Source organism: Alligator sinensis, unplaced genomic scaffold (genome assembly GCF_000455745.1).
Source record: "Alligator sinensis unplaced genomic scaffold, ASM45574v1 scaffold282_2, whole genome shotgun sequence".
In the NCBI taxonomy this organism is placed as follows: Eukaryota; Metazoa; Chordata; order Crocodylia; family Alligatoridae; genus Alligator; species Alligator sinensis.
The window spans coordinates 668,568-679,431 of NW_005841879.1; the positions used below are offsets into that span (position 1 = coordinate 668,568).

The window sequence follows — 10,864 nt, forward strand, 5'->3', positions numbered from 1 at the left end:
ATGCTCTGGGATTCTCATATAAGTAGTGTTAAATAAAGGCTAATGTCATGCCTATTTCCCCTTAGTGTCTTTTGGTAGTTTAGAAGTTACTTTTATTTGTTTGACAGTAGGAGCTGGCTTTTTTTGTTTGTTTGTTTGTTTAAAACATAAGTGTTTTTTCATGTGTGTCAATACCGAAGTCAGACGTTCCTAAAAGGAAAAAAAAGGGAATTCTTAGTCTTTACAGCAGGATATGTTGGGAGAGGAAGAAGACTCCAGCTACTCTTATCTGGAACACACAGCTTCTGCTTGTCGTAGTTGAACTTTAGAAGAAACCATGTGCACATAAAAGATTACAGTACAGCTGAGCCCTTTCTCTTCTGTAAATTTGCCAAGTCTCATTGAGGACTCTTCTGCTTACTGTTTTGACTTGTGGGCGGGGGACGCAAAAAAATCCTGCCCCTTGATAGTCTTGTGTGAAAATGGAGATGGATGCGAATTGTGCATGAGAGAGAGAATCCTGCCCTCAGGACCACAGAGAAATTCAGACTCGATAGGATCTGAGCTACGTGGCAAAAGGAGCAGGTTTACTATTGAAGAGAGCATAAGTTTCATGAAAAGGGTTACCTTTCTGCAACTACTTCTGCTTCCATGTCAAGATCCACCTTGCTTTATATTCAGGTTTGTAAATCAAGCCTCTGACATCTAGTTGAGAAAATAATTTAGTACTGGCTGTTTTGCCAGCCCTGTTGTTCATAATGATGTACTGGACCCCATAGTGACTTGCACCTGAACAAAATCCAACAACAACAAAAAAGCCAGCATATTACTGTGATTTTATTCACCCTGGTATGTGTTCTGTGGAAATGCCAGGGGCATGGTAAATACTGTCCCCAAATACAACTAGGGCACAATGGGATGCTTGGTTTTTAATACTTTTGTTTGCCATGCCACAGTTCCTAATAATGATCCTCCATTGAAATAAAAGCAAATGGACTTGACTGTAATGGTTTACTGGTGCAGCAATAAGTTTAAAAAGGGAAGAAAAAAAAGAAAGTGTGTTAGCATAGGGGAGTAGAACCTGGCATCAGGTCTTACCCAACACTGTTAAGAGCACAGTGGTAAATTAAAATTTTAGTAGCATGATTTCTTAGGCATGGCATTACTATGCATAACTTTAGAGCACGTAACCACCAATTATAATACCAAAGCATCCTTTTGTTTAGCAAAAATTGCAAAGAGGAGCCTCCTTGTACTGTGCGATAGAAACACTGATTGCATATTCCTCCAGCAGAATGACTCGTGTGGCAAAGGACCGTAGTAGCCAAAGATGGAGAAAGACCATTACATCACAGCTGCCCGACCCATTTAGGTTGGGGAAGGAATGTAGCTTTTTTGGCATGACAATGGAATCGGTTATCAAATTGGCTTGCACAAAGCACTTCATCAGTCCTGGAAAATGCAAGTGGCCTCCACTTTCGATGTTCTCCAGACAACGAATGGAAGATGCAAAGTCTCATGTCTTTATTGTATTGCTCCCATACAATTGTGGTTTCTAGTGAGTTGCTATTTATTTATTTATTTCCACATCAGGCAAGTTGGCAATTAATTTATGCTTCTAGAAAAGTCTGTCTTTATGGAATATACTAAAGGTTCACTGCCTTTCTTCAGCCCTGCATTTCTAGGAATGAAATCCCAACTGCTTTGGGGTAAGTAAGTATGGTTCCAATATTTTGTACTGCAAAACAACATTGATTTCTCTCTAACAGCATTGAAAAAAGTTGTAGGTTTGTTTGGGAGTATAATTATTATCGTTGCTTCAGTTTTACAGAATATCTAGTCTCAAAATTTGACTTTGGATCTTTAAATGTCTTCCTGTATCATTGTACAATAAAGTTCCCTCTGTGATAAACTGTCTAAACAGGCTATGTCCAATACAGAGAAAAACACTACTTTTAGTAAGTTACACCAATGAGAGTAACAAGGGGGAAAACAGCATAGTCCAAATTTTTCCTTTTGATATAGGCTGCAAAAAGGCTAAACATAAAATGGCTCTGATCTACGAAATTTCCTTTTGTGCAGAAAAATTGAAAGGTACAATATTTAGGTCCCAAAAAAGACAGCTAGGTTCATAGGTATTTAAAGCACAGAAAATTAGATTATTACTCATAAAATTGGGCCTAGGATGTCATTGACATTTTTCAGTTCTAGAAAACCAAAGCTATAGGTTATCACACTTCAAAACTATAAAGCCATGCCTAAGGTGAACTTGCAAAGTTCTGAAAATTAGAGTAGCAGGCAAATGTATCTTTATAGGTCTCTCTTTGGAACATTATGAGGATTACCTAATGCCTTCATATACCTGTGTCTTCATATTTAAAAGGGAGGGGAAACTATTAAAGGACAGAAGGGACCATCAAATGATTTATTTTGACATCCTGTAAAAAAATAAAAAAAACCCCAAACAGACAACAGAATTTCATCCAGTTGCTTTTGTGCTGAGCCTTTATTATATGCTATTAGCCTTTTATAACACATCTCTCCAAGTCATCTAGCTGAATGCCCATTGCTATTGGATCTATCTTCCTAACTTGTAGTAGTCTTAAAAGCTAGAGCAATGCAATGGTTCTTGTTTTACAGAGAGGGACAACCTACATATGCAGAAGAAGCTTGAACCAATAATCTCCTGCCTGATGACTGTTCCATCCTTCTTTGTATAAGTAAAAAGAGATCCAAGCTTTAACTAGACATAGGCAAAGGGAATAGCACTCTGGATGGGATTATAATAGGTTTGAAATATACAGGGATGGAGTTTTGGATTCATCTCAAAGTCATTTGTGACGGAGCTTTGACTCGGAGCAGTTATGACGATGATTTGATAAAAGGCAATGGAAATATCACAACAGTTAGTTATGTATATATAACACTGATAATCATTGCTTATACCAGATGAGACAGGTTTTTTAGCCAGTTGAAGATGGAGAGAAAAAAGCATTGTTATGTGGATGCTGCTAAGCAAGAGACTTCAGCATTCACAAGAAATCCAGGAGGATTGTGCTGGCTCCATGCCACCGCTTCAGTAAGAGAAGTTGGTAGTTGGGCTATAGCCAGCTTCTCCATCAGCTTCCTAAGGAATGGGAGGTTTGACACCAAGTCAAACTTATGCACCTTTGGGAATTGCCTTCATTTTTGTAACTAATGGACCAACTGCAACCAATGAACAGGTCTATCCTGATTCTTAAGCCCCAGTGAGAGGTTACCACCCTGCTGAAATTTAGGTTCATACCATGGTTCTACTGTCCCCTGGTTGGTAATTAGATGCAACCATTTTTTTGTGTTTCCTTGAGGTCTATTAAGTCCCCTCCCCACCGTTTGCCTCTGAAAACAATGCCTGTTTTACTGCTTTTGACCTTTTTCTTCTGTAAGTGTTTTCTGTTTTGTTACTTAGTAATCCCAACTAGTGTTTCAACTGTGTGATTTATGTTCTGTGTATATTGCCTAATGACTTACAGTCAGGGGAATTAGCAGGGTAAATGCTCACCAATGGAAGTAAAATATTTGCAATATGGCTCACTGCAATTTTAAGACTTTTATTTAAAAAAAAAATGCCACAATTGTGCCACTAACCATCCTGAAAAGGGAAATTCAATTACTTTATATTTCCTCTTTTTAAAACCCTTCATATTAATTTTGGCTAAAACCACAACCGTTTCCATACATTCCTCTTGCTGAGTTGCCTACTTGATAATGCAAGGGTCGAATACAACTTTCAGCAATTCCTTATGTGTTCAATGAACATTACATACATTATGCAACAAGCAAATGAAAGAAATGTCCATCCACAGCTTGTCAGGGGAAGGAACACTTCCATATGTGCTATTGAGTGTCCAGAGTTGCTGGTACACTACAGAAAAAACTTGACAGCCTGAAAATTTAGTGCAGCTTGAAGTACTTTCTTCACTCACATGAGTAAATCAACATGTAATGAATTGAGTTCAGTGAACTGTGTTAGCAAATGAGTGTCAATTTGCTTGTGATCTCAAGCCTTCTGCTTATATCGCCTACAAACAGTCAACTGCTTTATACCTGCTAATGTAAATACATGCCAAAAAAAGCCAACTGTGAGTTCAAATGGTCACGTTTTTTAATGCTGAATCTGATGTTCAACAACTTGAGTTACAATACTGGAAACTGAAGGCTGAAGTGAAGAATTGTTCGCCCAAGCTCATGATGATGCTGTATTGCGGACCAAGGGAACTACTCTTAGCCACCATTGACACTGCCCAATTCTGCATTAGGGAGCTCTCCAGGGTGTTAAACTGTTCCTTGTTCCTGAGTTCTGTTGATTAGTAGGCCTCCAGTACTTGGGTACTGTGTGCACACAATCCCTACCCCACCCCCCCCAAAAAAAAACCACCCCAAAAAGAACAACCATTTCCCTACTTTGCTGTGAAAAGATTATTCACAGTCCAAAAGGCTTCTCAGGTGACATAGATGCAAGCACCTCATGTATTGATTGATAAACAGCCTGCCTGTATTCCCGAAGAGCTTTACAATTGCTCATTTAAAGGATTTTCAAGCCAGCACGTGTGAAAGATCCAATAAAAACACATGCCCTTTCTGACTGGTCAGTGTCTCACTCAGAAAAGGAATTTTTGCACTTCTCTCTTAAAACCTACGGTATGACCAAAACTGAAGGCACTTCCGAGATGCATAAGTTCGACTTGGTGTCAAACCTCCCATTCCTTGGGAAGCTGATGGAGAAGCTGGCCATAGCCCAACTACCAACTTCTCTTACTGAAGCGGTAGCATGGAGCCAGCACAATCTTCCTGGATTTCTTGTGAATGCTGAAGTCTCTTGCATAGCAGCATCCACATAATAACACTTGTGTTAGAGTCTGTTAGCTAATTGAATATGGAGCAGTCTCATCTGGTATAAGCACTGATTATAAGCGCTGTAGTTGCTTTTGACTCATGGAAACCAGTATACCTGGATACGAAGCATTCTGTCCTTAGGAAACTTCAGGTAGTAAAGAATGTATCTCAAGACTCCTCAGCAATGCGGGGTGGATATTGAGAGCATGTCAAACTTGTCTTGCAGCCCTACACTGATTTTCCACTTGTTATTGAGTCACGCAGAAGGTGTTGGCCCTTATCTTCAAAGTGCTTAGTGGCCTAGGCCCTGTGTATTGAAGAGATCACTGAAGTCTGAGTCCAGAATGTACCCCTGTGGCTGATAGGCTCCATCTCCTGCAAAGATGATGATTCATATTTATGACAAAATGGCCCATTATGCAGGAGAATGGAAGTTATTTCAGAGTCAGTTCAAGAGTGTGAAAGAAACTCCTGCAGAAAATAACTGAGACAAACCTGGCCACATTCCACTGTAAATGCAAGATGTTTCATGGAGCCACCTGCTTCTCAAATGTCGGATGGATGGCAGGGGCTGCATCTAACAAAAACAAAACCCTACCATAACTAAATGCTGGACTGAACACACAAATCTTTACCTGTAACAAAAAGATGAGGGGGGGGGGGGGCACAATGTATAGCAGACATGTTTGCTAATGCATTTGTGGAAGGCACTCTGATACGGTGATGAGGAGGATGATATAACAACATGCATAGAACAGAATGAAACTGGGAACAGTCAATGCTCTGAGTTTATGTATTACTTTCAAGCAGCATGTATTTTAAAACTAGAGTATTTGTACTGCACTGTTTTGAGTGATAGCGGAAAAAATCGTAAAGCTATTCATGTGATTTCAGATTATAAATTTGGAGCTAATTGCTGTCTGCTCTGTACTTTGTTGTCAATTTGCTAAGTATTAAGATTAATAAAGTTACTTAAATTACTCCTTTGGTTTTACTGTTAAAGACCAGGCTGTCGGCTTAAAAGGAGTTGCAGTAGAAGTGGAAAACCTTATTTCTGAAATATCTGAAAATTGGTCTGGACAGAGCACAACCCTCCCTCCCCCCAAAAAAACAAAACAAAACAAAAAAACAAACAAACCAAATCATATGCACAAAACTTAAGGTTTTCCAGCCTTTCCCATGATAAGACTACTTTCAGTTGCTTATAACTTTGGCAGCTGTCTCCTGATCAGACTGAAATTTTCTGTGTTTGATGTCATTAGGCTGCATTAGTTTTGGCCAGAACTGTTCAGCCTTTAGAAGAGTGAGAGTAAAAGGAAAATATTTGATTTGTCGCATTAAAAAAAATCTTTTACGTTTTGTTGAGTGTCTTCATATCAGTTATAGGGAATTATCCTTCACAGGCTGCTGAGCTTAGCATGGGTAACTAAAGTTGCTTCTTCCATCTTTCATTTCTATGCTAGTCTGTATGGTAAAAATATTTAGTAAATGAAGTAAGTAAAACTGTGCTTTACTTTCCCGATTGGTTTTCACTACCAAACACGGAGAGATACAGCCTGACTACTTGCACTTTGGAGCAAGGAGTGCCCAAACCTAGCTGTAACAGGTTTCCTTGTTCCCTTGAATGAATTGTATATTGTAACTTCCCCACTTGGCTTTCAGTACTTGTAACTGGAGTTGTTATTTATAGTGCCACCAGTTGTAGAGGTGTTGTGAAGATGAATTACTTTAATGGCTTTAAAGTGCTTTGAAGATGAGAAGACTGCACACCAGAAGTGCTAATTATTTGACAAATGTTTTTGTTTTTGTTAGCTCACCTGTTGTGCAGATGTACTGCCGCACGCACTGTATGTACAGCGTCTTACATCATGCCATGTTTTCAGCACATTGCAACGCCCAGTCCGGGTGTTACCCTGGCTGCTCTGCCAATTGAGATGAGAACATGTGTTATGTCATATTGCCTCACCCTGTGACTCTGTTTTCCATGTTTTCTTGTCTCAAGGGCAGCAGGGATTTTTTTTTTTCCTCCTTTATTTTGATCCCCTTTAAATGTCGCCATCTTTAATGAGAGATGCTATCAAGTGCTCCTTGGACACCATTCCTTTTTTGAGCTGCTGTTAATTTGGTGTTTGGATGGGATGATAATGAAGGTAGCAACCTTTTGAACTATTTTTCCCTCGGGGGAACAAAGCCTGAGATTAAGTAAAGGGTGTCTACCTCTATATAAATATCCTTCTTGCATGTCTTCCAAATGTCTCCCGTGAGACAAAAATTGACAACAGACCTAAAGTGGCCAGGGGCTTTCAGCTCTCAACTAGCCCCACATCTTGTTACCTCTTAGGTAGATAAACTGTTTACATGTTATCTTACTGTTATTGCTCGGCATTATTGCCAATGGCATATTTTGTATTACCCTGAAAGCACAAAAACCTACCTATTTTTTTTTTAAAGGACATTAGAACAGCTTGTGAAGAATTGTTGCATGGTGGCCTGCAGTAGCAGGGGGTTGGACTTGATGACCCAGGCACATGTGACTTATTCAGCGATTTTATAATGATGGTGAAGTGTTATTGACTTGGAAGCTGTTCATTACAGTACTGTACTTCTAATCACGTCTTCTCTTTGAGGACATCTAGTGGAGGAAGATCTCACTAGCAGACACTGCGGTATTTGGGATCTGTTTTTGGTATTGGATTCTGCAAGCTGCAATATGCCCTTTTGCACTCATTGTAGTTGCAAGGTGAAATCCTGGCCTTACTTTAATCCTATTGCAAAGCATTGACTGCAGCAGAGCAGGATTTTACCATGTTGGTTATGGGTGCTCGATACATAACAGGACTGAGCCCATCACTTGCAAAAATCACACACGGGCAACTGAAGATTATACCTCTCTAATTACAGTTGCTGTATTGCCAGCTGCAGCTCAAATCTCACAAGTTGGACTCCACAGAAACATGAGATTAGCTTCAAAATGGGCATGTTTAAAAAATAAAAGAATCATTCAGCCTTTTGGTTTTTGAGCCTTGAGGCTAGCGGCATATAGGTCTTTGTTTGAAAGCCGAGCTGTTGGTGTCAGAGCATGACTTCATCGTCTCGCGTCTCCCCAAAGTCAACTGCTATCAGTTTCCCCGAACAACAGTGGTAGAATCACAGACACAAAAAGCCGTTCCTCTTGCTTTAGGATGTACTTATGATATGCACACAGCACCCATAGGCTGTGCACAAAAAAAAATGGTGGGGGGGGAGGGATCTTTTTCAGCCATTGCATCTGCTTCTGGCCTTTCAGCTAAGGTTTTCAGTGTTGCCAGCTAGGAAGTGCTTCTAAGAAAAGCTGTGTGGGGAGGGCAGGTCAGTGTAGAGTTTACTATGTAATATCTCTCGGCTCACGCCCCGTAGCTCGCAATCACATTTCTGCAGTATCATGGACGTGACAGCTGCACTAGAAGGCAAGGAAAGGGTAAGCAGTTTTTTGCCTTTGCTATCCCGTTTAACTTAGAGATCTTGCTAATGGCATTTTATCCACTTCCTCGGTTAATCATTTTCCCAAGGAAGAAAAATGCAAGCTAGCGTTACAAAATAAATGCCTCAATTTGGGCTAACACCAATGCTAACTAGCTTGTTTCTATGAAATGCATCTTAACTTTAAACAGAGACCCATTAATAGCATAATAACGTAAATTCACGACAGACCTGAATAATGAAAGAGAGGAGTATGGTAAAAGGGTGGGATGACTGCTGAAAAAATAAATGCAGTCACTAAATTATTTTTGTTGAGGGTGGGAGTTGTTACTCTCCACCCTTTTGATGGCTTTATTGCGGGGGGTGATGGAGCAGTGCATTTGGGAACTCCTTGCTACCAGGTGTTGTGGAAGTGGACAGTTTAGCTAGATTAAAAAAGGCATTAGATGCATTCTTGGAGGAAAGGTCAGCAGTAGCTGTTGAGCACAGGAGTCGGGGCTGCAGCATTTGAATTATAGACCTTAAATGCTGGAGGTTGCAAGTGGGAGAGGAACAGTGATGGAGGGAACCAGGTCATACCCAGTTCACTCTCTCTTCCAGCATCCGCTCTCAGCCGCTGCGTGACGCACGAAATTCGGCAAGACGGATCTATGGTCTGACCCAGTAAATGGCGATTCTTACGTTCTCAGCCCTCTGCATAGAGCTGGGACAGCAGCAGACAGCAGCAATGTCCAGGATGCCAGCCTGCATCTATGTAGAGGACTAAGACCTCAACAATTGCCATTTGCTGGGTCCATCTTCCCTGTCTACTAAAGCCCAGGCAAACTGTCTCTGCTGCTACTGCGCCTCCCTGCAGCGCTCCAGCCCCAGGAGCCGGCTGTAGACAAGGCACAATTAAAAATCATGACCTCAGAATTAAAAGAGATGAACTTGGGGATCAGCGACTTGATTTTGATGTGGAGCTCAGTCCCGCTACGTTTTGCGGGGCCAAACACACCCAGTGCGAGCGCTTGTGGGATCCCCACGGAAAGGGGTAGAGCTGCTGTTGGCTTCGACTTCCCAAAGCTAAGACACGTGGGCCTTCATCCCAGACACGCGTACGCTTCTCGGCTGTCCGTTTCAGATCAGGCAAGGCAAGGAGCATCTGAACCCCATGCCCTCCGAGCTTGGGGCTTGCACGTGGCATTGCCAACTTGGTTTAAATTTATTTCGGGAGGTTTCTGGAAGGCCAGCTCGCCCGCGACATGGCACGTGAACGTGCCTGTGCGCTTGCATATATCGGTTACAGGTTACGGTGCGTAGACTTTGCGTAAGGAAAGCAAACGCACGTGACTGTTACATTTTCAAAGCCCACTGGCCTGCTGTATTACAGCAGATTCAATGTTTAATATTTACTTTCATTCACACCCTATCGTTTATCTCCTGGGCACCTCTCGGGCATCTCCTGATGATTTATCTCTAATTGGAGACTCTGGGGGCAACCCTACGTGCATGTCCGACGCCTGCCTGGACTCGGGGAATATCCGATGGCTCTGGGAGGGAGGGAGGCCATCGTAGAGACTTGACGATTGAGGTTAAATTTTGGAAGCTGGGTCTTGGGTAGGGCGGCCATCACAGACAACGGTCTGGTTTTCTGCTGCTCTGTCCTTTAAAGACATGAAACCAGACGCCTTGATGCCCTATGCTTTTCTCTTGAAGAGGAAAATAGAGGACATGAAGTGAAAAACAGAGGACATGAAGGCGTCCGGTTTCGTCTCACTAGAGGACTGAGGACAACCAGACTGTCTCTGACGACGGCCACCCTAATGTCTGCCCGGGACCTTCCCACACCGAATTTCACATCCAAACGTCACTCTCGTTGCTTAACGCTGAAAACGAAATGAAAGGATGACTCTCAAGTGGCTCTGGAGGAGAAAACAGAGGACATGAAGGTGTCTGGTTTCGTATCACTAGAGGACTGAGACTCTCAAGGAGAAAACAGAGGATGTGAAGGCGTCCGGTTTCGTCTCACTAGAGGACCGAGGACAACCAGACTGTCTTTGATGACGGCCACCCTAATGTCTGCCCGGGACCTTTCCACACCGAATTTCACATCCAAACGTCACTCTTGTTCCTTAACGCTGAAAACGAAACGAAAGGGTGACTCCCAAGTGGCTCCGGAGGAGAAAACAGAGGACATCAATGTGTCTGGTTTCGTATCAGCAGAGGATGGAGGACAACCGGACCGTCCTCTCGGATCCTGAACGCGGCGTGCCCCGGGAGGTTGGGGGCACGGCGCCTTGCCTGCCTGCAGGCGGTGTTGGTGGCATGATGGCGGGGAGCGGGGGGCTCCCACAGGTGTCTGTGGCGGTGTCAAATGAAACCCCTGTTCCTCAGGAAGGGGATGGATGGAGAAGCCGGCCCAACTGCCCACGTCTCTCACAGAGCTGGTGGGGGGGTGCGGCCTAGCGCCGCGCGGCCCTTGCGTGTGGCGGGGGCGGGGCCTTGCTGAGGGAAGGCCCCGCCCCGAGGGCGGTGCGGCGCGGCGCGGCGGGAGCTGGAGGCCGGCCGA

At 42.8% G+C, this 10,864-nt stretch overlaps 1 protein-coding gene across 3 annotated transcripts in view; it reads left to right on the top strand.

The window, feature by feature from the left end:
• Positions 1 to 8,277: 8,277 nt before the first annotated feature.
• The window catches only part of ABCA5 (ATP binding cassette subfamily A member 5), a 63,829-nt gene continuing 61,242 nt past the window's right edge, over positions 8,278 to 10,864 (top strand). For all 3 annotated transcript variants that reach the window (XM_025196250.1, XM_025196249.1, XM_006017341.2), the window contains exon 1: positions 8,278 to 8,311. The gene's annotated coding sequence lies outside the window, so the exon portion shown is untranslated. The remainder of the gene's footprint in view (positions 8,312 to 10,864) is intronic.